Source organism: Bubalus kerabau, unplaced genomic scaffold (genome assembly GCF_029407905.1).
Source record: "Bubalus kerabau isolate K-KA32 ecotype Philippines breed swamp buffalo unplaced genomic scaffold, PCC_UOA_SB_1v2 scaffold_78, whole genome shotgun sequence".
Lineage (NCBI taxonomy): Eukaryota > Metazoa > Chordata > Mammalia > Artiodactyla > Bovidae > Bubalus > Bubalus kerabau.
Genome location: NW_026577932.1, coordinates 714,032 through 738,600, shown reverse-complemented (window position 1 = coordinate 738,600; position 24,569 = coordinate 714,032). Strand labels below are relative to the sequence as shown.

The following is a 24,569-nucleotide window of genomic DNA, read 5'->3' as shown; positions in this document are numbered from 1 at the left end:
ATTTTTGTCCCATGGACACTCATCTTCCCTGCCTTTTCAAGTTCAGCTAAGGCAGATAGCCAAAATTCCTAAGGGAGGAAAAGCAGAAAGTCAAAGAGAAATGAAAGAAAATGGCATTTTGAAGGACAGAAATGCAACTTGATAGGATCGTGTGTGTGTGTGTGTGCGCGTGCACGTATGTTTCCTCCAGGGTTGCCAAGAGCGAGGACTGCTGATGCGTCCAAAGATTTGGAGTGAGGCTCGCTCATAACCGTGAGGGAATTATTGGTGGTTTGGCACAGTAACAGCTGTTGACCCAGAGCGGGGTGGGATTGGGAACCTGTGTGTGTGTGCGGATTTGCTACCCAGAGACATGGACCTTGATGTAGGTGGCAGGTACAGACACTCCTGCACAGATTTCTTAACCATGATGGTTGAGCCGTGTTCGCAGGAAGAATGAGGCCCCTCTCTGGGCATTTCATCAGAAAGCAGCCATTAAAAAGAATGCATTTGAATCACTTCTAATGAGGTGGGTGAAACTGGAGCCTATTATACAGAGTGAAGTAAGCCAGAAAGAAAAACACCAATGCAGTATACTAACACATATATATGGAATTTAGAAAGATGGTAACAATGACCCTATATGTGAGACAGCAAAAGAGACACAGATGTACAGAACAGTCTTTTGAACTCTGTGGGAGAAGGCGAAGGTGGGATGATCTGAGAGAATAGCATTGAAACATGTGTATTATCATATGTGAAACAGATCACCAGTCCAGGTTCGATGCATGAGACAGGGTGCTTGGGGCTGGTGCACTGGGATGACCCAGAGGGATGGGATGGGGAGGGAGGTGGGAGGGGGATTCAGGATGGGGAACAGATGTACACCCGTGGCAGATTCATGTCAAGTATGGCAAAAACCACTACAGCATTGTAAAGTAATTAGCCTCCAATTAAAATAAATCAATTAGAAAAAAAGAAATGAAACACCTATACATGATTTTAAAAAATTTTGTCCACTGTATATCTCATTATTTTTCACGTTTAACCTTTTCTCGATACATGTCCTTTTTTTCTCTCAGAATTCCCATCCCCATCACACTGAACTCAGTTGTCCTGTCTCCATCTTTCCTTTGGGCCAGGGCAGCGTCTCGGACTTTGTTTGGTTTGGGTGGCTCTGTTTTGAGGGATACCGGCCGCGACTTTCGTAGAACGTCTCCCACTTTGGGCTTGGCAGGTGTGTGCCCCGTGCTGAGGCTGGGCTTATGAGTTTGGGGGACACAGACCGCAGAGACAGGCCCTGCGATCACGTTGACTCCAGGGCGGGGACTCTCAACGTGACTTAACGCTGATGAGCTTGCAGAGCTTGCCCTCTGCTCAGGGTTTGCGTTTGCAGAGTCTCTTCACTGTCGAGTTACCGCTTTCCCCTCTTTTGTCTGTCCACACTTCTTTCAAAGCCCAGGCTCACTGGTGTAGGGGGAGCAAGGTAAGCTTCACCTCCTGGAGACTTAAGGTTAAGCTGTTTGAATGCTAGGCTTCCCTAGTGGCTCAGCGATAAAGAAACAGCCTGCCAAGGCAAGAGATGCTGGTTCGATCCCTGGGTCGGGAAGATCCCCTGGAGAAGGAAATGGCAACCCACTCCAGTATTATTTTTTTTTTTTTTAACTTTTGGGGGCTGCACTATGAGGCTCGTGGGATCTTATTTCCCCCACCAAGGATCGAACCCATGCCCCCTGCATGGGAAGCATGGATTCTGCACCACTGGATCGCCAGGGCAGTCCCCCGATGCTGTAATCTTGCCTGCAAAATCCCATGAACAGAGGGAGCCTGGCGGGCTTTATAGTCCACAGGGTTGCGAAAGAGTGGCATACGACAGTGTCTAAACAGCAGCAAATTTAAATGCAGGTTTCTTCACTCATTGCTTGATGGAAGGTAATTCAGCCTTGTCTTGGAATATGGGTCCAGTAATTCTAGTTTGGGGTCGTGTCTCCGTAATAAACTGTACCCGTGATGCACCCTCTGCCGTTTCCAGGGTTGAGTCCTGTGAAGCGCAGTGGTTCCCGAAAGAAACCATCTCCACACAGAATCCATCTGCATGTTCAGTGCCTTCTCTGAGATCTCTTCACTCTTGTCCACGCTGCCAGCGTTTTCATGATAACTTTTTTTTTTTTTTTTTAATTTTGGGCTGCACTCTGTACCATGCACACAGCATGTGTGATCTGAGTTTCCCCGACAGGAGGTCAAACCCACACCCCTGCGGTGGACACTCACTCGAGTCTTAACCACCGGACCTTCCAGAAGCCCCTCATGGTACATTTTTGTCTGATGACGTGTCTGTTAGTCTGTAACAAAGCATCGAAAGTAGTTTTGGTAGGGGGAAGAAAAGACTGTCTTCCTAGCTGATAAGCTTATGTAATATTTCGTTACATTTCATCGATGGAGTAAGATGCCCCATCGCATAAGCAGGTTTGGGGCCCCATCGACACTGGGGTATGAAGGCCCAGGGTACCTGGCTCAGGTGAAAAGGGCCCCCGGGGCTGGGGGGGGTCCACTGGATTAAGAAGGAGACATTGGCCTACGGATTTCCAGGGCCTGTGGGTGGCTGTCAGCGCGTTTACAGAATCAGCAGCCTTGGTGATTTCAGCGAGAAGGGCAACGGGAGGCCTTGTTAAGAGACCTTCTCCTCCACGTTATTTTTAGAAGCAGCAAATATCAACCGTAAATATTTAATGTTGTGTTTATAGACTCTGGCATCATAAAACTTCACAAGGTGACTCAGAGGAGGCTGATCACTGTGAACCCCCGAGGAGAAGGAATCTCCGCCCCGCCCCCCCGCGCCGGCACACCGCACTGTGTGAGGAAAACCATCGTTGACGTTCTTGGGAAAGAGGTGAACAGGTACATCGCTGTCTTAATTGATCTTCTTCATCCTTGGCAGATGAGGAATTTAGTCATTACTCTTTGCTGGCCAGGATTTTCGGTCCCTCTTTTCTGATTTTTAAAAGCAACGTGCTGCATAGAATGAGAAATTTGGGGAAAAAAACAAAGAATGGAATCTGGAAACAAAATAAACACCTCTGAGCCCACCCACGCCAGTTCCCCCATCAGACTGTTGGTACATCTCCTCCCAGCTGCCTGTATTCCTGTGCATGAAACGTCAGGAAGGTTCAGCTTTGTGACCCGGATCTCCCAACTTAAGCTTACAGAGTGAGCCTTGTGATCATCGCCGACGTTCATTGAAAACATTTTTCAGGCATCCGTCCCGTCGAGTTTGTGTGCCATAATTGATTTAACACTTGTTGCCGGAGCTTCAGATTGCTTCCAGTTTTTTTTTTTTTTTTTGCTTTAGGAGAGAGAGCTGGGAATGGAGCTGTAGGGCTCTTGAGACCGATTACCAAATTGCTTTCCTTGAAAGTTTGTGCTGGTTGTTCCCTGTTGCCAGGGAGCCCAGGGTGGGGTGGGCTGGGGTGGGGGGTGGGGCCCCGCCTCTCAGACAGCTCAGGACATTGTGGTCAACTGAGACGGGAACGCGGGCACTTTTTTGTTTTGTTTTTGCATTTCTTTGATTTAAAAAAAAAATTGAGGTGGACTATTTCATCCTGTTCGCCAGTCTTTTGCATTGTTTTTTTTTTTTTTTTCTGTGGCTTGGACGTAAGTTGCTTTGCAAGCAATGGCTCGGGTTCTGTTTGGGGTTACGCTCTCTGGGTTCCACGTGAATGCCAGCTGTTTTAATAAAGACTGCACTGTCAGAGTTTCAGCTACACGGGCCATTTCTGGCGTTTGCCGGGAAGTTGAGTCTCCCAACTGGAGCCAGACTGAGAGTCTGTATATTGGGGCTGCGTCTTAAACAGGAGTTGAGTCCAGAAAGCAGGAAGGCGGGTCAGCATATGAGCTTATTACTGAGATTATACCAAAATACGTTCTTTGCTCATTAACTCTTTGACCCCTTTCCTTAAAGCCGTTGGTGGGGGGGGGGGGGGGGATGTGCACTGTGACTGCTCGTGGGTGAGAATTGATGCCTTTGAATATCACTGCTCTACGTGGATTCAGCTCATCTCACGATTCCTACTGTGTTTATCAGAAGACGATGTTTTTACAGAATGACATCTGTAGGAAAAGCGCAGATTCTTGGGTTAGCCTGCAAAGGATCTTAAAATATTTATAATTATCAATAGGCCAGCTTGCACTTCGTGTCTACTTGTCATTAGCCCAAGTTTGTTTCCCAAGGCTGTGTGTCTAGGTGTGGATGAGTGTGTACGGGTAACATATGTTTTGCTGTGCAAATGAACTGATCGAATGTCTCTGCTGTGTCTTTGAAGCACGGTGCTGTTTCACGGCACACCAGGGAGAGGGAGGGGATTGTTTGTTTTCTGTGTTGCTCTGAAGTCATCAGTGAGACGTCTCTTCGTTTGCTGTTACTTCTCTCTCCTTTCGCTGTTGTGTAACATCACACATTTGGAAAGCTTTGCAAAGATCTATTTCAGTTCCTCCTTTTAGAGTGTTTAAGTATTTCTTTTTTTTTTTTTTCCATTTCCAAACCGGGAAAGGAAATGAATGAAAGGCGAGGAAAAAGATGATACAGCAATGATCGGTAGAAGGACTCCCCTGACGATCAGGTGGTTAAGATTCGGCACTTCCACGGCAGGGGTTGCTGGTTTGATTCCTGGTTAGGGTACTATAAAATCCTGCATGCCTCTTGATGTGCCCGCAAAAAAAAAAAAGAAAAAATTCATCGATAGATTATTAAAAACAAATGTTGTAATGATTTTGGGATATGGTTCTTGTCGCCTTGTAGCTTAACGGCTTTCGCTTCTCAATGATGTGTGAATGTTTTTGCTCTAGATTATGTTCAATAGGTGAGAGTCTAGCCATGAATCATTTCCTGCCAAGTTTCAATCGATGAGGTAATACGTGGAAAAATGGCCTTATTTCTATAGTAACATGCACCTTCTCAGGTCTCAGGGTTCTTTTTCCTCTCAGTATGTTACTGCTACACACTAGGAGTTTCCTTGTTTCTACACTCTGCGATTACACACAGAAATGAGGAATGGGGAGAGGACTCACTCCCAGGTTCCTTTCCCCACGGTGACTCAAGGTGAGAGATGCTCAGTTTGAACTCCGTTTCCCAGGGCGTGTGGGTAACACAGATAGGTGCAGGGTACCACTTCCAACTGTGGGCAAACGGAAGCCATATTCCCTCTGCCCAAGTAGTAAAAGTAGAAAGCTCTCCTATACTATCGTACCATTGTTGCAAAATAAACTCCTTCTCCTTAACCCCAACCTGGGCTTGCCTGGTGGCTCAGCAGTAAAGGATCGGCCTGCCAATGCAGGAGATTCGGCTGCCAATGCAGGAGACTCGGCTTTGATCTCTGGGTCAGGAAGATACCCCTGGAGAAAGAAATGGAAACTCCCTCTAGTGTTCTTGCCTGGAGAATCCCGTGGACAGAGGAGTCTGGTGGGCTACAGTCTTTTGAGGTTGCAAAAGAGTGGAACACGACTCAGGAGACTCAGTGGCTAGAAAACAACTCAGTGGCTAGGCAACTCAACCAATCCATCTCTGAATGGTGTATTTTTTTTTTTTTTATTGTTAGTTCAAAGTAGACCTCAAAGTGACAATAAAGGGCCTCTTGCAAAAGGAGGCCTTCGAATGTTCAGTTTGTCCTCATTGATGAGATGCACACAGCTCCCTGTGCTGGGAGCCTAAGCATCTCTAGCTGTGGGTTCTCCAGTGCTTTGAGTAGGCGAGGCTTAATTAAACTTTAAAAATGATAGCCGACAGTGTAAGGGGCAGGAAACCTTGTCTAACAGGAGGTTTAATATAACAATAACGGCAAGAAAAACTGTCTGTAGTCCTGGCTAAAATATCTGTTCAGCAGCACCCTATCTTAAACAGAATGTGTGCCAGCTCAGTCGTGTCTGACTCTTTGCAACCCTTTGGATTGTAGCCCGCAAGGCTCCTCTGCCCATGGGATTCTCCAGGCAAGAATACTGGAGTGGGTTGCCATCTCCTGGTCCCGATCCAGGGAATTGAACCCGCATCTCCTGTGTCTCCTGCGTTTGCAGGCGGATTCTTTACCCGCTGAGCCATCAGGGAAGCCCATCTTAAACACGGTCGCACTGAAATTTGAGCTGTACTGTTGACTGTGGTATAGAGTCCATTGTAGCATCATCACCCTTGGCTCCCATGGCAACCTGCTAGGAAGAGGGGTGCGGCTCTGGTGACGTCACCCCCCAGGTTATAGACGAGACAGGCTCAGCCAGACGCGGTCCACACCCAGTGCTCTGCAGTGAGCCCTGGAGTTCACAGCGCACCTTGCTGTCTGCTGGGCCAGGTGGCTCTGAAACTGGAAGGTGTAACAATACACACCCAGGTGAGAGGTCAGTGTTTGCCCACAAAGCGAGCAACCTGCCAATGACCATGGCTTTTTTTTGAGACCCACAACCCTTTCAGGCGTCTTAACAGAACTTGTGATAAGTCCCTATATTAAAAAATCCTCAAACTGAAAATTGTTTTTTTTTTTTTTTTCACTAGAGAAAGGTGGTCTGCATTTAGAACAATATGTGATTATTAATCTGTCTTGAGTTGGTCACGGAATAAAAAAATGATGCGATGGGCATCTAATTAAAATTTTGCAGTGGACACAAAAGAAGCCTTGGAAAAATGCTATGGTTTCATCTAGCTGATTATTAGCAACACATTTTAGAGCCTGCAGGCACCATAGAAACTGTCTGGGTTTTTGCACTTTCCAAATAGAAGTAGAATGCAAACCATAAATTTAATACAAGGTTTTCTAGTAGCCACAGTAGAGAAGTAAAAAATCATTAATTATTTTTGCAATATATATCTAAATATATGCTGCTGCTGCTAAGTCACTTCAGTCATGTCTGACTCTGTGCGACCCCCTAGACGGCAGTCCACCAGGCTTCTCTGTCCCTGGGATTCTCCAGGCAAGAATACTGGAGTGGGTTGCTATTTCCTTCTCCAAAATATATGCTCGATTAATATTATTTGCAACATTGAAAAAAAAAATCAGTCTCTCAGTCATGTCCCAACTCTTTGGGACACTGTGCACTGTAGCCTGCCAGACTTCTCTGTCCATGGGATTGTCCAGGCAAGAATACTGGAGTGGGTTGCCATTCCATTCTCCAGGGGATCTTTCCAGACCAGGGATCAAACCCAGGTCTCTTGCATTGCAGGCAAATCTAACCGGTTGAGCCATCAGGGAAGCCCATTATTTGCAACATATGTATTAATGTAATCAACTCACTATCCAAAATAGTATCATGTCGACAAGTTACCCATATTTAAAAAATCATCCAAGATATATCTTATGTTCTTTCCATTTCTGTACTAAGTCTGCAAAATCCAGCGTGGAATTTAAACCTACAGCACTTCTTACTTTGGACTCGTTGCCTTGGTCAGTCCAGTCTGAGCCCCCAAATTCTAGTGTCTTTGTAAAAATATGAAAATAAATGTGCATTATGAAAACTAATTTTCTAGCAGGAAGTTACACTATTTTTGAGAAAGTTTAAAAGTTGGGTGGCTTGTTCGGTTTTCTTTTTAATCTATTTGAAATTTGTCGAGGGGAAAAAAAAATGCTATGGGTGCATAATTTAAGAATTTGCATGTGGACCAATTACAGAGGAATCGTGTGGCCTGGAATGTCCCCGGGTCCTTCTGTCCTGCAGACCACAGTCATCGAATTTTCGCTGCTGCAGGCTTCTTAGCAGCCATGCTGACCTGCACCAGCCCATATAGGGGCCACAAGCCTTGTAGACCCAAGGAGCACCCTCAAATATAGCTAGGGTTACTGAGGATCAGATTTAGACATTTTATTTCTTTATTGATTTAAATTTCGATCCTTGGTTCAGCTGCTCCATAAGTTTTATGTTGCGAGTCACATGGGTATGTGTATCTGTGTTTTCAGTGTACGGAATACACCTTCTGAACTCTAATAGCAGTGGTCTATTTCCTTTGAAAATTCCGTTTCCTAATTAAGATGTGGCGCAAGTGGAAAATACATAGACTTGGGGAATTTTAGAGATTTTGTAGGTAAAAGGAATGTCGAAGATCTTAATAATTTTTTAAAAAACCAGTGTGAACTACAGTTGAAATGATGCTATTCGGGATATGCTGGGTTAAGTTTAAATATGTTGTGAAAATTAGTTTGTGTTTAAACATTCTTTAATTAGATGTAAGCTCACCTCGCGTTTCCGTTGGACCATCCACATCGCATTTCTGTTGGACCATCCACATCGCATTTTTGTTGGACTATCCACATCGCATTTCTGTTGGACCATCCACATTAAACATTCTTTAATTAGACGTAAGCTCACCTCGCATTTCCGTTGGACCATCCACATTGCATTTCCATTGGACCATCCACATCGCATTTCTGTTGGACCATCCACATCACATTTCTGTTGGCCCATCCACGTCGCATTTCCATTGGCCCATCCACGTCGCATTTCTGTTGGACCATCCACATCACATTTCTGTTGGCCCATCCACGTTGCATTTCCATTGGCCCATCCACGTCGCATTTCTGTTGGACCATCCACGTCGCATTTCTGTTGGACCATTCACATCTCCCATCAGAGCTCTCACACCACAAAGGAAAGAAGCAGTGCCTGAGATCACAGGTGGTGGGTTGGTTGTGACATCCGCGTCTTAACACGGGCCCTGCTTTCACTGTCGGCCTTACTAAAGCGTTCTGTATACCCAGGTGAGTCAGCATGAGGATTTGTTTGCCTCGCTGTGAGCCGTGTTCATGCGTGGCCACCTCCCCTTACCTCTGCCAGATGTATGGGTTCTTGGCCACAAAAGGCGGTGCTGATGTGGAAGGGAACCTGGTCCTCGGTCTACACTGTTTTTCTGACCCCTTGGCATCCCCCGTGAGATAAAGGTGGTTGGTTCTTCCCGCTGTGCACTTAAAAAAAGGTCTCAGAGGTTGAATTGGGCTTCCCAGGTGATGCTAGTGATAAAGAACCCACCTGCCGTTGCAGGAAATGCCAGTTCGATCCCTGGCTCGGGAAGATCCTTGGAAAAGGATCTGGCAAGCTGCTCCAGTATTCTTGCATTCTTGGAGAATCCCACAGACGGAAGAGCCTGGCAGCCTATAAGTTCAGGGGTCCCCATGTGCACACGCTTTGAAACTCATACAGGTTCAGAGCCAGAAAGTCATGAGCTCAGGGCTGCCTCTAACTGATGCCTCCTCTGATGAAAGGGATTTTCTTCAGGCTTTGTTTAAGTGGTAAAACACCCTAGGGTGCCCATGAATTAACACTGGTTCCAAAACACACTGTGAAGTCTTAGGTTTCTGACCGGGAAATCATTAATAGCTGTAGTTTTTAATTTCTTCACTTCCTCTTCCCTGTTGATGAATGTCTCTGTTGTTATAAGAGGCCAGGAAGCAGCTTCTAACCTTTCTGCAAGGTGATTTGGCAGTGACGGGGTGAGTCATTTACGTCAGCTGAGATGTAACTTTCTGTAGCTTTGGAAGTGGGGTGGTGGACCTCTCGTTCCATAAAGCACTGCCTCACAGTGGGAGCCCCAAAGTTCTGTCCTCCTCTGTGTCTGAAATGGCTGCCCCAGCTCCTGCCCTCACAATCACGTCCCTGAGTAAGAGTGAAGAGGGGGATTTCATTGCCTTTAAGAGCACAGACTAGAGATTTCATATTTGACTTCTGCTCATAGCCATTGGCCAGAACCGGGTTACGGGGGAAGCTTGTCCTTTTGAGAGGGGTGTGACCATGTGCCCACACAGAATCCAGGTCTCCTGTTCTCAAAGGGTGAGGGATGGAAGTGGATAATGGTAGTCTAGCAGATTCTACCTTCGAGCTTGTCCTCACTCTAGTGGGAACAAGGCGTTGCTAAAACAACCACGCGTTCAATGCAGAATTCTAGACTGTGGGACGAGGATGGGGGTGTATGGTGCAGCAACGGTTCCTGCAGAGAGCTTCTGGGTTCCGTCTTCTGCTCAGCTGTGTTTCCTTTCTTGCCCACCACTTACTCTGAGTTTCAGCCAGGTGACCAGGAACCTCTTTCTTTGTGCACCAAGTGGGAATATGACCTCCGGGGAGTTAATAGTGGTTGCATGAAGTAATAAAGATGAAAGGGCATGCCTTTGTTGCCTTCCTCCTTTCTCGGTCAGAGTTAGTCTAATGTGCTGTTTGTTGGGAGTTATCTTTTTACGCAAAGCCTGTGTGGTTTGTAGCACAGGCTTCTTGTACAGGAAGGGGCTTAGGCGTCTGTCTCCATGGTCCTTCCGCACCATGCAGCACTTTGCAGAATATTTGCACATGAAGTTCTTGATGAACTTGTATGCTCTTGGGTCATTTGCGTTCACTCCATCTCTCAGATCGAACGCATTCACCTCACCAGTAAATAAATGTTTCTAGAGCGCCTGCCACCTGTCTCAGGGATTCTTCTAGATGCAGAGAATCTAACAGTGAACAAATTAGACAGAACACGTACATCCTGGTGGATAAAAGTATGTATTGGGTATGACACATTGGGTGTTGTTATTTAGTCGTGTCTGACTCTTTTTTGCAACCCCGTGGATTGTAGCCCACCAGGCTCCTCTGTCTGCTATTTCCCAGGCAAGAATACTGCTGCTGCTGCTGCTGCTGAGTCACTTCAGTCGTGTCTGACTCTATGTGACCCCATAGACGGCAGCCCACCAGGCTCCCCCGTCCCTGGGATTCTCCAGGCAAGAACACTGCAGTGGGTTGCCATTTCCTTCTCCAATGCACGAAAAGTGAAAAGTGAAAGTGAAGTCGCTCAGTCGTGTCCGACTCTATGCGACCCCATGGACTGCAGCCTACCAGGCTCCTCCGTCCATGGAATTTTCCAGGCAAGAGTACTGGAGTGGGTTGCTTACTAGAGAGCAGATTCTAACAATCATGCACACATCCCCACCCACTGAAAAGAAATAGAGTAGAAATGTTGACTATTCATTGAATATTTTTAAATATTTTAAAATATGGTGTGTTTGGATTATTTGTTCATAATTTTTCAGCCATGTAAATAGAAAAGGAAAGTTCATTTAACTTCTTTCTGTGTTTTCAACAAATATGTAAACTATTATGTCCCTTTATAGTAATATAATAGTACTTGGGGGAAAAAAAATCAGAAAACCACTGCACTCTTGAGTGGACCTTTGCCAGTTAGAAAGTTTGTAAGGAAAAATTGATTCCTCCTGGGTTTTTTTTTGTTTTTGTTTTTGTTTTGGTAGACATTAGCACACACAATGATTTTCCCTGAGCACGGTCTCTTTTAAGCTAATGAGAAATTTTTGGTGGTGCAGGCTGAAGGGAGTGGATGGTGGTTCAGAGGAAAATTGAACTGATTAATAAGAAGCCCCTGATGTTGTTTTAATCACAGACACTGAGGTAGTGAGGAAAATTCACACTGTATTTTCTTACAGTGGTCGTGTTATTACAATGTATGCAGATGGAACACGTTTATGTATTACTGGGCCTATCATGCTGTTTTGCTTTCCACGGCGCTTGGTAGATCATTATAATTATTTTTATCCAACATATTGGTTCTCAACGCTCCTCTTGACCTGACACCGTGAATTTTCCGTTCCGTGAAAATCGTATTGTTGAATGGAGGCTTGTGCCCTGTAGAAATTAAGAAGAGATAAATGCAGAGAGACCTAGCTGTGTGAGGCCCCCCGTGTGTGATGATGGACTTCCTTGCATTTAAGGCGGACTTTTACCTCCCTTGTGTGGACGGAGGAGCAGACCCATTTATCACGACTGCTTAAATGTGGACTTCATCTGTGTGACCCCATTTTGACTCATTGAGCTTTAAAATCCGGTAGGAATAATGCGATGGAGGTGAAGACAGCACAGACAGCTACAAGACACCGTATTTTTTTTATTATTATTATTTGACCGACCTGGGACTGAATAGGCTGGATTTGTGATATCTGAGAGGTACAGCTTTTCGTGGTAGACACTGATCAAACAGCGTTCATGACGGCTGGTCTGCGGCATTTGAAGTAGATGCCTTGTGAATTCTTAGCCTGTTGATGTCTGAATGGTCACCGTGGTCTTCCGTTTCTCGCCTGCCCCCTCCATCCTTTCCACAAAGCCTTGCCCTGATCATAGGCCTGGGTTCTCTGGTCAAAACAGGACCACGTACAGAATGTCTTCTCCCTGGAGCAGAAGGTTAGCTTCGTTGCCTTCTAGAAGCTTCACAGCATCCTTCACTTTTGGCCTGCTGTTTTGTTTTGTTTTTTCCCCATTTCGATGAAGCTGATGCTCTAAATGTTTGGAGTAAAAGATGGTGTGTTGATGGTGGGATTATCTGACCTAGAATTCGTCAAGTTGAGTGGCGTTATCTCCAGTGTTTTTAAGTCTGTTAAGTTTGGGGAGAAGGTAGAAGTTTCCCATTGAAAATTAATCTGTGGAGACTGAAGGAGAGTTATCTTTGTGAGGTAGTAGCTTCCAAAGAGAGGTATGTTGATATCCCTGGTGGTCCAGTGGCTGAGAGTCACTGCTCCCAATGCAGGGGGACCCGGGTTCGATCCCTGGTGAGGGAGCTAGGTACCACATGCCACCACTGAATTCAGATGCCACAGTGAAAGTTCTCATGAGCTGCAACAAAAGACCCCATGTACCCTGAGACTTGGTGCAAGCAAATAAGCAAGAATAAAAATAAATATTTAAAAAAAAAAAAAAAGGTGTCAAAGGTGTCTGGATTGCCAGTTCATGACAACTTATTCCCAGCAGCTGTCCATTACAACGTGAAGAGTCTTTGAATGCTGGAAAGACAGAAGCAAGACTGGGTTCTTACAAAAATGAAAGTGTCTCATGGACAATTTAGGAACAACGGCGTGGGGGAAAAAAGGTACAACTGGTATAGACTGTGAAAACTGGCTCCAGGAAAAAGAGAGAAATTCCCCGTGTATATAAGGGGATAGAATGGGTTTCCGAACCTTGGCGCTTTTGACATTTGGAGTTGGAGAAGACTATTCAGAGTCCCTTGGACTGCAAGGAGATCCAACACAGTCCATCCTAAAGGAGATCAGTCCTGGGTGTTCGTTGAAAGGACTGATGCTGAAGCTGAAACTCCAATCCTCTGGCCACCTCATGCGAAGAACTGACTCTCTGGAAAAGACACTGATGCTGGGAAAGATTGAAGGCGGGAGGAGAGGGGACGACAGAGGATGAGATGGTTGGATGGCATCACTGATTCTATGGACATGAGTTTGAGTAAACTCCGGGAGTTGTTGATGGACAGGGAATCCTGGCGTGCTGTGGTCCATGGAGTTGCAGAGTCGGACACGGCTGAGCAACTGAACTGAGCTGGGTTTTGGGGGCAGACTCTCAGGAGTCTTCTCCAGCACCACAGTTCTCAGGCATCAGTTCTTTGGCGCTCTGCCTTGTTTACGGTCCGGCTCTTGGACACGACTGGGCAACTGAACAGTGACACCAATTTTTGATGGTAGGAGCTGTTCTCTGCATTGCGGGGTGTGGAACAGCATCCTGGGTCTCTATGCAGTAGTGTATAGGAACTCTCTCCTAACAGTTGAAGCAGCCAAACATGTCTCCACATATTGGCGGATGTCCCCCACCCTGAGTGCTTGGCAATATCGCCCCCAGTGAGAACTACCACAATTGGTAGGTCAGTGCAGACAGATGGGAGGATCTTAGCTCTTGCACTTTGGGGGGGCTTCCAAAATGAAAGAAACCATCAGAGGGTACTAATGTAAGTTCTTTTTTTTAAATGTTTTCAGGTTAATCCCTTGCAGCTTTTTTTTATCGTAAATATATTTTACAAGGAGGCTATGTTAGATTGGCTAGTACTTTAATTTGAATAGTAGTTGCAAAGTCATTCTATATATATTGAGTGAATTAGAGCTGGATTAGTTACATCATAGGGACTTAAATCTTGAGGATAAATTCAAATCCCTATGGCAAACACAACTGATAATTTAAAATGAAAAACCTTTTATAAATATATTTGAACAGACATAATCTTATAATAAATCATACACTTTCAAGGTGGCAAGTCAAAATGCAGGGTGAAGTAAGTCAGAAGGAGGAAAACAAATATTGTATATTAATGGCTTCCCTGGTGGTTCAGTTGGTAAAGAATCAGCCTGCAATGCGGGAGACCCCGGTTCAATTCCTGGGTCTGGAAGACCTCCTGGAGAAGGGATAGGCTACCCTCTCCAGGATTCTTGGGCTTCCCTTGTAGCTCAGCTGGTAAAAAATCTGCCTACAATGTGGGAGACCCCAGTTCAATTCCTGGGTCTGGAAGACCTCCTGGAGAAGGGATAGGCTACCCACTCCAGGATTCTTGGGGCTTCCCTGGTGGCTCAGCTGGTAAAGAATCTGCCTGCAATGTGGGAGACTCCGGTTCAGTTCCTGGGACTGGAAGACCTCCTGGAGAAGGGATAGGCTACCCACTCCAGGATTCTTGGGGCTTCCCTGGTGGCTTAGCTGGTAAAGAATCCGCCTGCAATGTGGGAGACCTGGGTTCAATCCCTGGGTTGGGAAGATCCCCTGGAGGAGGGAAAGGCTATCTGCCGGGGACCAGCCCCGGCTGATCCAGGGTATTCGAAGGAGAGACGGCTAGGCGAGGGTCAGGGAACAACTGCTTAATTACACTTTAATTAAGGATACAAAGAGTTAATAGAATAAGGATAGCTCAGTGAGGAAATTCAGTGGAGAAAAGCGGCTGAAATAAGGATAGCTCAGTAGGAAAATTTAGTGGAGAAAAGAAGCTGAGTGGCTTGGTTTACGCGGAAAATCAATATAACCCGTGACACCAGGTTAGCTCTGACCATGGAGGCCGCAGGCGCCCTCTCGAATAGCGGAAGGTGCCCCACCTTAGACAGCTTCTCGAGTGGGTCTTAGAAGCCCAGGCAAATAAATGGTCGCAGAGGACATCCGCGCTCCAGATGGACACTCAGCTGGAATTTGGGAGAGAGAGTGACATGGGGAGACCAAGTTTCAGTGAACAAGGCCCGCACTTTATTTTCCAAAGTAGTTTTTATACCTAAAGTTGTGCATAGAGGATAATGGGGGAAGGGGTGGAGTCATGCAAGGACAGCAGTTCCTGGTCCTAATCGAAGCCAGGCTTTCAAACTTATCATATGCAAAAGTTCAGGTGATTGACATCATCTTCTTGCCCGGAGGCCTGTTAACATTTTAAGAAACTTATTTTTCTCTAAAGGTGATTATTCCAAAGTCAGACACCAGCCTTCCAAAAAGCATTAGACAAAGCTGCATTTTACATTTCTATACACCCATTATATCAATCAATACACTGCCAAGGACACAGTAGGTAAGGAGTATGGAGACTTAGCAGCAAACATTGGCCCAACAAGTGAAAAACCCTTCACCAATACAATTTCTAATCAATCTTTTAACTACTCAAAGGAATCTGTGTTTAGGCAGTTTAGAACATCTCCTGCCTCTCACAGTTGGGAGGCTCTGAACAATCACATGTGGCCGGAAAAACCCATTCAGGCAGGCTAGAGGATTTCCAAAGGAGTTTGTAGGTTAAACACTGTCACACCCAGGAATTATTAACTGGAGCTGTAAGCTAACTCTTTTTTTCAGAGAGAGGTAGTGGGGGACAGCCCCCTGTAAAGTCAGAGGTGTAGGTGAAAGCACAAAGCAGAAAGTAGGCAGACTCTGGTTTTGGGGGTAGATGCTCGAGAATTTCCAGGGGGACTCCCGAGGCTCAATCCCGCCTTTGCGTATGCCGAGCCTCCTTCCTCATGACCTTTGTCATGGGCGGAGTGCCTCACGCTGGCTCCCGGCAGTGATAGAATTCCAGTTGAGCTATTACAGATCCTCACTCAATATGCAATATGCCGGCTCCCGGCAGCTATCCACTCCAGTATTCTGACCTGGAGAATTCCACGGACTGTCTAATCCATGGGGTCTCAAAGTGACTGAGTGACTAAGCACACACATCACATATATATATATGGAATCTACAAAGATAGTACTGATGAAATGATTTGCAGCAATGGCAACACAGACGTAGAGTAACATGATGAAGTAGGTTCTTCCATGGCAATGCCCACAAGCGTACCCTGGAGCCCAAGCAAGCAACCAACAAACCATTCCTTTTGAGGCCCAGAAGGCTTTGACTTAACCATCTCCTGGGGAGATAAATTTAAGCCAATGAAGGCAGAAGTGGAGATACGGTGAGGGATTAGATTAAAAGGATCAGCAGGATGTATCCTTTTTTAAAAAATTTATCGTATTTCATGGTTATATATCTCACTTCACAGATAGCTGCTTTAAAAAAAAAAACTGTCATAAATGATTTTGTATGAGCTAATGCATTCAACAAAGTGCAGAATGTACTCATTTCAATATGAATTTAGTTCCAATTCCATTGTGTATCCTTTCTAATGTTAAGAAACCAGTTGTGAAAAAGTGAAAGGGTTAGTTGCTCCGTACCGCGTGGACTGTACCCCACCAGGCTCCTCTGTCCATGGAATTCTCCAGGCAAGAATACTGGAGTGGGTTGCCATTCCCTTTTCTCAGGGATCTTACTGACCTAGGAATCGAACCCGGGTCTCTCACACTGCAGGCAGATTCTTTACCATCTGAGCCACCAGGGGAGCCCAGGAAGCTAGTTGTACATATTCTTAATTTTTCTGTGTTATAGAGTCAGCATTCAGATACTACCTCTTACGAAGGGGCTTTAGAATACTAGCGGTCTCTGGAATATTGTGGTGATTTTGCTACATTAATTTCATATTGTAAAGTTATAGCCATTTAACTCTGGGCTTTCTCAGGACTCCAGAAAGTGTGTGTAATCACTGTTACATGTCATAAACTCCTGGCATTTGGAAGCACAAATGAGTTCTTTGATTTGTGCACATTCAGTTCAGTTCAGTTCGGTTGCTAAGTCACGTCTGACTCTTTGTGACCCCATGGACTGCAGCACGCCAGGCCTCCCTGTCCATCACCAACTCCCGGAGCTCACTCAAACTCATGTCCATCAAGTTGGTGATGCCATCCAACCATCTCATCCTCTGTCGTCCCCTTCTCCTGCCGCCTTCAATCTTTCCCAGCATCAGGGTCTTTTCAAATGAGTTGGCTCTTCTCATCAGGTGGCCAAAATATTGGAGCTCGATTCATTCCAAGGAATATTCAGGGTTGATTTCCCTTAGGATTGACTGCTTTTATCTTGCTGTCCAAGGGACTGTCAAAACCCTTTTCCTGGACCACAATTCGAAGGCATCAATTCTTAGTGGCTAAATTGTTAATAGTTTATAGTTAGTCTCCTTTGACTGTTTTCCTATGTTTCTGCATTTTCTCACTCCTCTAATTAAACTTATTCTTTGGCTAACATTTTTCCACAGACAAAAAAGGAGGTGGGGGACGTGAGGGGCAAGGACCATAAGGTCTTCCTGCGTTTCAGTCTTGGTTGTCTTGAAAGTGAAAGCTGCTCAGTTGTGTCTGACTCTTTGCAGCCCCATGGACTATACAGTCCATGGAATTCTCCAGGCCAGAGTACTGGAGTGGGTAGCCTTTCCCTTCTCCAGGGGATCTTCCCAACCTGGGGATCAAACCCAGGTCTCCCATTGTGGGCAGATTCTTTACCAGCTGAGCCATCAGGGAAGCCCAGGAATACTTGAGTGCATAGCTTTTCCCTTCTCCAGGGGATCTTCCCAACCCAGGGATTGAACCGGGGTCTCCTGCCTTGCAGGCAGATTCTTTACCAGCTGAGCCATCAGGGAAGCCCAGGAATACTTGAGTGCATAGCTTTTCCCTTCTCCAGGGGATCTTCCCAACCCAGGGATTGAACCGGGGTCTCCTGCCTTGCAGGCAGATTCTTTACCAGCTGAGCCCTCAGGGAAGCCCCTCGTGGTTGTCTTTCCCACATGAGATTCCACGGCCTCTGTTAAAATGATTGCCATTTACCCTGTCTGCAGAGCATCAACTCTGCTTTAGCAAAACTCCGGTCAGCGGCTGCTGTGTGCACTCATATTTTCTCAACTGAAATATCTCAGGAGCGTGTGTCATTACAAGCAGCAGGTGCAGCTGAGCAAAGCTGGACTGGCTTTGGGAGCGGGCATATCCAAAGGTACTGGGAGGAAAGACCCGGATGGTTGTGAACACTACCTTGCCAGCTGTGTTCATCCATCCCTGTGCATCGGGCATGCCGCTTTAAGGTTCTTCTGTAGAGGAGGTGCAGAGCACGGGTAAGGACCTGTCAACAGCCTGGACTGGCTGGCGTCCCTTTCCTGAGCTGTGCTCGTGGAAATCTGTACCCGGCTGGTGGCAGCAGGCTCAGCCCCTGGGAGTGGCTGAATCCTTTACAAGATCCTTTTGCCGTTCATCTTTTTATCTGTTAGCCCTGCCAGTGAAGAGCTGCTGCTGCTGCTAAGTCGCTTCAGTTGTGTCTGACTCTGTGCGACCCCATAGACGGTAGCCCACCAGGCTCCCCCGTCCCTGGGATTCTCCAGGCAAGAACACTGGAGTGGGTTGCCGTTTCCTTCTCCAGTGCATGAAAGTGAAAAGTGAAAGTGAAGTTGCTCAGTCCTGTCCGACCCTCAGCGACCCCATGGACTGCAGCCTTCCAGGCTCCTCCACCCATGGGATTTTCCAGGCAAGAGTACTGGAGTGGGGTGCCATTGCCTTCTCCAGCCAGCAAAGAGCAGATGCTGGTAATTACATATGTGTGTGTGTGTGTGTTGGGGGCACGACTTGCCCAATTGTCTGTCTCACGTAATGCCGAGGATATACCCTTGTATGTAGGTGATGTGAACGTGTCACGCCATCTGCTCATTCAACTATGCATTTAGAAGGATATGATTCCAGGCAACTCCACACACGCTTTCTGCTTGTCGTTACCACTTAGTATAAAAGCCCAGTGAGACCTGAAAGCCGCCCCTGAGTCATGAAGGAGGAAAGTGCCATCTTCACTGGAGTTTGGGTCTTAAGTAATCGTATTTGGTTTTTCTTTGTTTTTTTTAACATGGGCCTTTTTTTTTCCCTCTCTCTTTTTTAAAAAATTATTTTTAATTGGAGGATAATCACTTTGCAATATTGTGTTGGTTTTTTGCAAGACACCAGCATGAATGAGCCACAGGTATGTGTGTGAGCCCTTCCGTGTTGAACCTACCTCTCACCTCACACCCTGTCTAGGTGGATTTGACCTCCCTGCGTCATACAGCAAATTCCCACTGCCGCTTTTAATTCTACATGCGGTACTGTATATGTTTCAATGCTACTCTCTCCAATTTTCGGTCCTTCCCCTTCCCTGGTGCCGACAAGTCTGTTCTCTGCATCTGCGTCTCCGTTGCTGCCCTTCAAATAGGTTCATCAGCCCTATCTTTCTGGATTCCGTATATATGCGTTAATACATAGTGTTTGTCTCTTTCTCACTTCACTCTGTATAATAGGCTCCAGGTTCATCCACCTCGTTAGAACTGACTCGAATGCGTTCTTTTTCATAGCTGAGTAATATTGCGTTGTGTATATGTACCACAGCTTCTTTATGCATTCATCTGCTGATGGGCATCCAGGTTGCGTCCACGTCCTGGCTTTTGTGAACAGTGCTGCAGTGGACACTGGGGTGCGTGTGTCTCTTTCAGTTCCCGTTTTCTCAGGGTATAGGTTCCCGTTTTCTCAGGGTAAACTACTCAGATGGTAGTTTTATTTCTCTGTTTTTAAGGATTCTCCACACCGTTCTCCATAGTGACTGTATCAGTTTGCATTTCCACCAACAGTGCAGGAGGGTCCCCTTTTCTCCACGCTGCCTCCAGCATTTATCATTTGTAGGTTTTTTGACGGTGGCCATTCTGACCAGTGTCCGGTCGCATCTCATTGTAGCTTTGACTTGCATTTCTCTAATGATTTGTGTTGTGCATCTTTTCATGTGTTTATGAGCCACCTGTATTTCTTTTTTGGAGATAGGTGGGTCTTCTGCCCACTTTTTGATCGGTTTGTTTTTCTGGTATTGAGCCGCATGAGCTGCTTGTATATTTTGAATATTAATCCTTTGTCAGTTGTTTCATTTGCTATCATTTTCTCCCATTCTGAGGGCTCACTTTTCACCTTGTTGATTGTTTACTTTGCTGTACAAAAGCTTTTAAGTTTGATCAGGTCCCATTTGTCTATTTTTGCTTTTATTTCCATTACTCTAGAGGGTGCGTCATAGAGGACCTTGCTATGATTTATGTCATCGAGTGTTCTGCCTATGTTTTCCTCTAAGGGTTTTTCAGTTTCTGGTCTTACATTTAGGTCTTTAATCCATTTTGAGTTTTCTTGTGTGTTTGGTGTTAGGAAGTGTTCTAGTTGCATTCTTTCCCAGGTAGCTGTCCAGTTTTCCCAGCACCAACTTTTGAAGAGGCTGTGTTTTCTCCCTTCTGTATTCTTGCCTCCTTTTTCAAATATAGGGTGCCCATAGGTGCTTTGGTTTATCTCTGGGCGTTCTGTCTTATTCCATTGGTCTACATTTTTGTTTTTCTGCCAGTACCATACTATCTTGATGACTGTAGCTATCTATTTTCAGACTGTAAAGTCTAAAGTTAGGAAGGTTGATTTCCCTAGCTCCCTTTTCCTTTCTCAAGATTATTCTGGTTATTCAGGGTCTTTTGAGTTCCATACACACTGTGAAATTTTTTGTTCTCCTTCGGTGGAAAATACCATTGGTTATTGATAGGGATAGCATTGGATCTGGTAGCTTACTTTGGGGGCGCATAGTTACTTTCACAGTAGTGATTCTTCCAATCCAAGAACATGGTATATCGCTCCATATTTGTGTCATCTTTTATTTCTTTTATCAGGGTCTTATAGTGTTATGCATGCAAGTCTTTTGTCTCTTTGGGTAGCTTTATTCCAAGGTATCTTATTCTTTGTGTTGCAGTGATAAAGGGGATTGTGTCCTTAACTTCTCTTTTTGATTTTTCATATGTGGACCATTTCTTAAAGTCCTTACTGAATTTGTTCCAGTCCTGTTTCTGCTTCATGTTCTTGTTTTTTGCCCCTCCCCGGCAAAGGCATATGGGATCTTAACTCCCTGACCAGAGATCGAACCCATTACCCCCTGCTTTGGAAGTTGAAGTCTTAACCACTGGACCGCCCGGGATGTCCCTTTTGTGTTGTATTCTGAATTTTAAGTTCATGCCCGTTTTTAAGTTCATGCTCGTATGTCGTAGGCTGTTTATCACGTGTGTTTGTTGCGTCTGGCACGAAACTCAGTTTTGTGGCTGGAGGGAGAACTCTGAGCTCAGCGATATGGTGGTCCAGAGGCCATGTCCTGCCAGAGCCTGCCTGCTACCTGGAAGACAGGCAGTACCCAGATGGCATAAGATGCTTTGATGGTGACGCACGTGGTCAAGAAGGAGTGGGACCGTGTAGCTGAAGGCCTCGGACCAGAAGGGCTTCTACATTGGAGCTTTTAGAAGGGGAGACTGGTGAGCCGCCGTCTGAAGGATATCTCTGGAAAGAGCAGGGAAAAGATAGTTCCAGAGAAAGGGGACAGCACCTACAAAGCGGCAGCCTGCGGCGCTGAGCTCTGGAAACCCCAGGGACAAAAAGGAGGCCAGGCCAGCATGGTGGGGGCCTGAGACCGACCAGGAGATGAGGTTGAGAGCTGTGTGCAGGGCCCACCCGACGGCTCCTTGCAGGATACGATGGTCGCGGTGGTGCGTTTGAAGTTGAGAGCCTGCAGACTTTTCCCACCGCAGTGACTGGTGGCTGGCTGCTGCTGGGGGTCAGAACTGGAGTGGTCCTAGTGGGTTCCAGGATGAAGGCAGTCTTATTTCCCACTAGCACAGCCCAGCGGATCTGAGAAGGAAAAGCGCAGACTCGGACAGTCTTGGGCAATGAGCCCCAGCGGATGTGTGGATATCCTGGTTGGAGGAGCTACAGGTCTGGCCCGTGTCCACCTGGGTGGGAGGCAGGTGTCATTTTTAGCTCTGAAGGCGGGCTGGAGTCGGGGGGGAGGTGTGCAGGGTGGATGCACGTGGACACACCGTGTTCAAGATGCCGTGGGGTCCGCTACGTGCACGCGTCATGGGGGCCAGTCCTGGGCTGAGTGTGCAGCGGCAAGGCCTGTGACCTGAGATGTGGATCTGGGATTTGAAGCGGGCAGGGGTGCTGCATGAGTTCACAGGGTGGCTGGACGCAGCATGCTGCTGCTGCTGCTAAGTCGCTTCAGTCGTGTCCGACTCTGTGCGACCCCATAGATGGCAGCCCTCCAGGCTCCCCTGTTCCTGGGATTCTCCAGGCAAGAACACTGGAGTGGGTTGCCATTTCCTTCTCCAATGCATGAAAGTGCAAACTGAAAGTGAAGTCGCTGAGTCTAGTTTGACTCTTAGTGAACCCATGGACTGCGGCCCACCAGGCTCCTCCGTCCATGGGATTCTCCAGGCAAGAGTACTGGAGTGGGGTGCCATTGCCTTCTCCGGGACGCAGCATGGTCCTGTCCTAAAAGGTGGTCGATTTGCAGTCGAGTGAGGGAGAAAGCCAGGCTTCCCAGGTGGCGCCAGTGGTAAAAGAACCTGCCTGGCAATGCAGGAGATGGAAGAGACATGGGTTCAATCCTTGGGTCAGGAAGATCCCCTGGAGGAGGGCACGGCAACCCAAGTCCAGTATTCTTACCTGGAGAATCCCAGGGATGGAGGAGCCTGGTGGGCTTACAGTCCATGGGGTCGCACAGAGTCAGACACGACTGAAGCGCCTTAGCATGCACTCAAGGGGAGAAAACCAAATGACAGAAAGAGGCCTTTTGGGATTCTCTGGCAGTCCAGTGGTTGGGAATAGGCGTGCTCACTTCCTGGGCCCTGAGTTCCATACCTGCTCGGGGAGCTAAGATCCTGCCAGCCAAGAGGCGAGGCCAATTTAAAAAACAAAAATTCCTTTTGGAAACTTAAGGTGCCTGAAAGTTTTCCAAAGTCATTTGATAACCCGTTGTGTATTTTCATTCAGCGAAAAAGTGAAAGTCGCCGAGTCATGTCCGACTCTTTGCAACCCAGAAGCTGGCTTAAGAATGTCTAGGTTTGACCAACGTTCAGAAATTCCAGAAATTACCCAGATTTTGAGACTGTTTTCTAGGGAATGCCTCCGCTGCAGTGCCAAGTATCTTAAAATGTCATCTGTGACTTTGAAGATAACCGAGGACAGCTTCTTTTCACAGTGAAGGATTTGGCTCTGGCTTATGGAAAAAGCAGATACTCTTGACTTTTCTTCAGAGTAGACTGGCGAATGCACATTTTAGCTGTCACAAACATTTTGATCTAAGTTTGTAACTAGCCGCTGGGTCTTTGGAAGAAGTACATTTTCACTGAAGGTTCATTTCCTTTGAGATCTCTTTTGTTATGGAAAAGTATATACTTTACATAAAAGTTACCCTTTTCAACCACTTTTAAGTACACAGTATTACTGTGCTGTGTAGCATTAAGTACATTCACCATCCACCTGCAGAACTTTTCCACCTTTCCAGATTTAAACTCTTAAACTTAACTCTCCTCTCCATTCGCCCCTCTCCTGGCAAGACCATTCTGCTTTCTGTCTCTATTTTTAACTACTCTAGATACTTCCCATAAGTGGGATCATACATTATTTCTCCTTTTGTGTTTCACGTATTTCAGTTAGCATAGTGTCTAAAGATGGACAAGGTAATGACAACCCACTCCCAGTACTCTTGACTGGAAAATTCTGTGGACATTGGAGCCTGGTGGGCTACAGTCCATTACTTCAGTTCAGTCGCTCAGCCGTGTCCAGCTCTCTGTGACCCCATGGACTGCAGCACACCAGGCCTCCCTGTCCATCACCAACTCCGGGAGTTTGTGATGCCATCCAACCATCTCATCCTCTGTTGTCCCCTTCTCCTCCTGCCTTCAGTCTTTGCCAACATCAGGGTCTTTTCCATTAAGTCAGTTCTTCGCGTCAGGTGGCCAAAGTATTGGAGTTTCAGCTTCAGCATCAGTCCTTCCAATGTGTATTCCAGACTGATTTTCTTTACGATACAGTCCATGGCGTCTCGCAAAGAGTCAGGCACAACTTAGTGACTAAATGACGTCTTCGAGGTTCACCATGTTGTAGGATGTCTCAGAATTTCATTCTGTTTTTAAGCTGAATAGCGTGGCACTGTATGAATAAACAACAGTTTTTTAATCCATTCATCCATCAGTGGACATGTAGGTTGTTTCTGTTATTTGGTGATTGTGAATATTGTCACTTAGAACATTGGGGTGCAAATATCTGTTCAGGTTCCTGCTTTCCATTCTTTTGGTTTTATACCTAAAAGTGGAATTGCTGGATCATATGTTAACTGTGTGTTGAATGTTTTGACAAATTGTCATAATGCTTTCCGAGGTTCATTTTTCAGTAATCTTTGCAAGCTGTGATAGCAATGGAATCTAACCATGCCTCATCTTATCTAAGACAGCTTTAGCAGAGTAGCCTGCAGGCGAAATTTAACCTTTTGTCTACTTTTGTACATTAAATACACTAAGGATGGTTTCTACATTTTCTTTTTTTTTTGCCAACCCAATACTTACTTACCTAGACAGCATATTAAAAAGCAGAGACATTACTTTGCCAGCAAAGGTCCATCTAGTCAAGGCTATGCTTTTTCCAGTAGTCAT

At 46.1% G+C, this 24,569-nt stretch overlaps 1 protein-coding gene across 6 annotated transcripts in view; it reads left to right on the top strand.

Moving 5' to 3' along the window:
• Positions 1-24,569, top strand: part of LOC129641155 (F-box-like/WD repeat-containing protein TBL1X) — a 245,089-nt gene that overhangs the window by 127,917 nt on the left and 92,603 nt on the right. For 4 of the 6 annotated variants that reach the window (XM_055565938.1, XM_055565935.1, XM_055565934.1 and 1 more), the window contains exon 3: positions 2,724-2,877. The exons of the other annotated variants lie outside the window; for them this stretch is intronic. The gene's annotated coding sequence lies outside the window, so the exon portion shown is untranslated. The remainder of the gene's footprint in view (positions 1-2,723; positions 2,878-24,569) is intronic. 6 annotated transcript variants of the gene reach the window in all.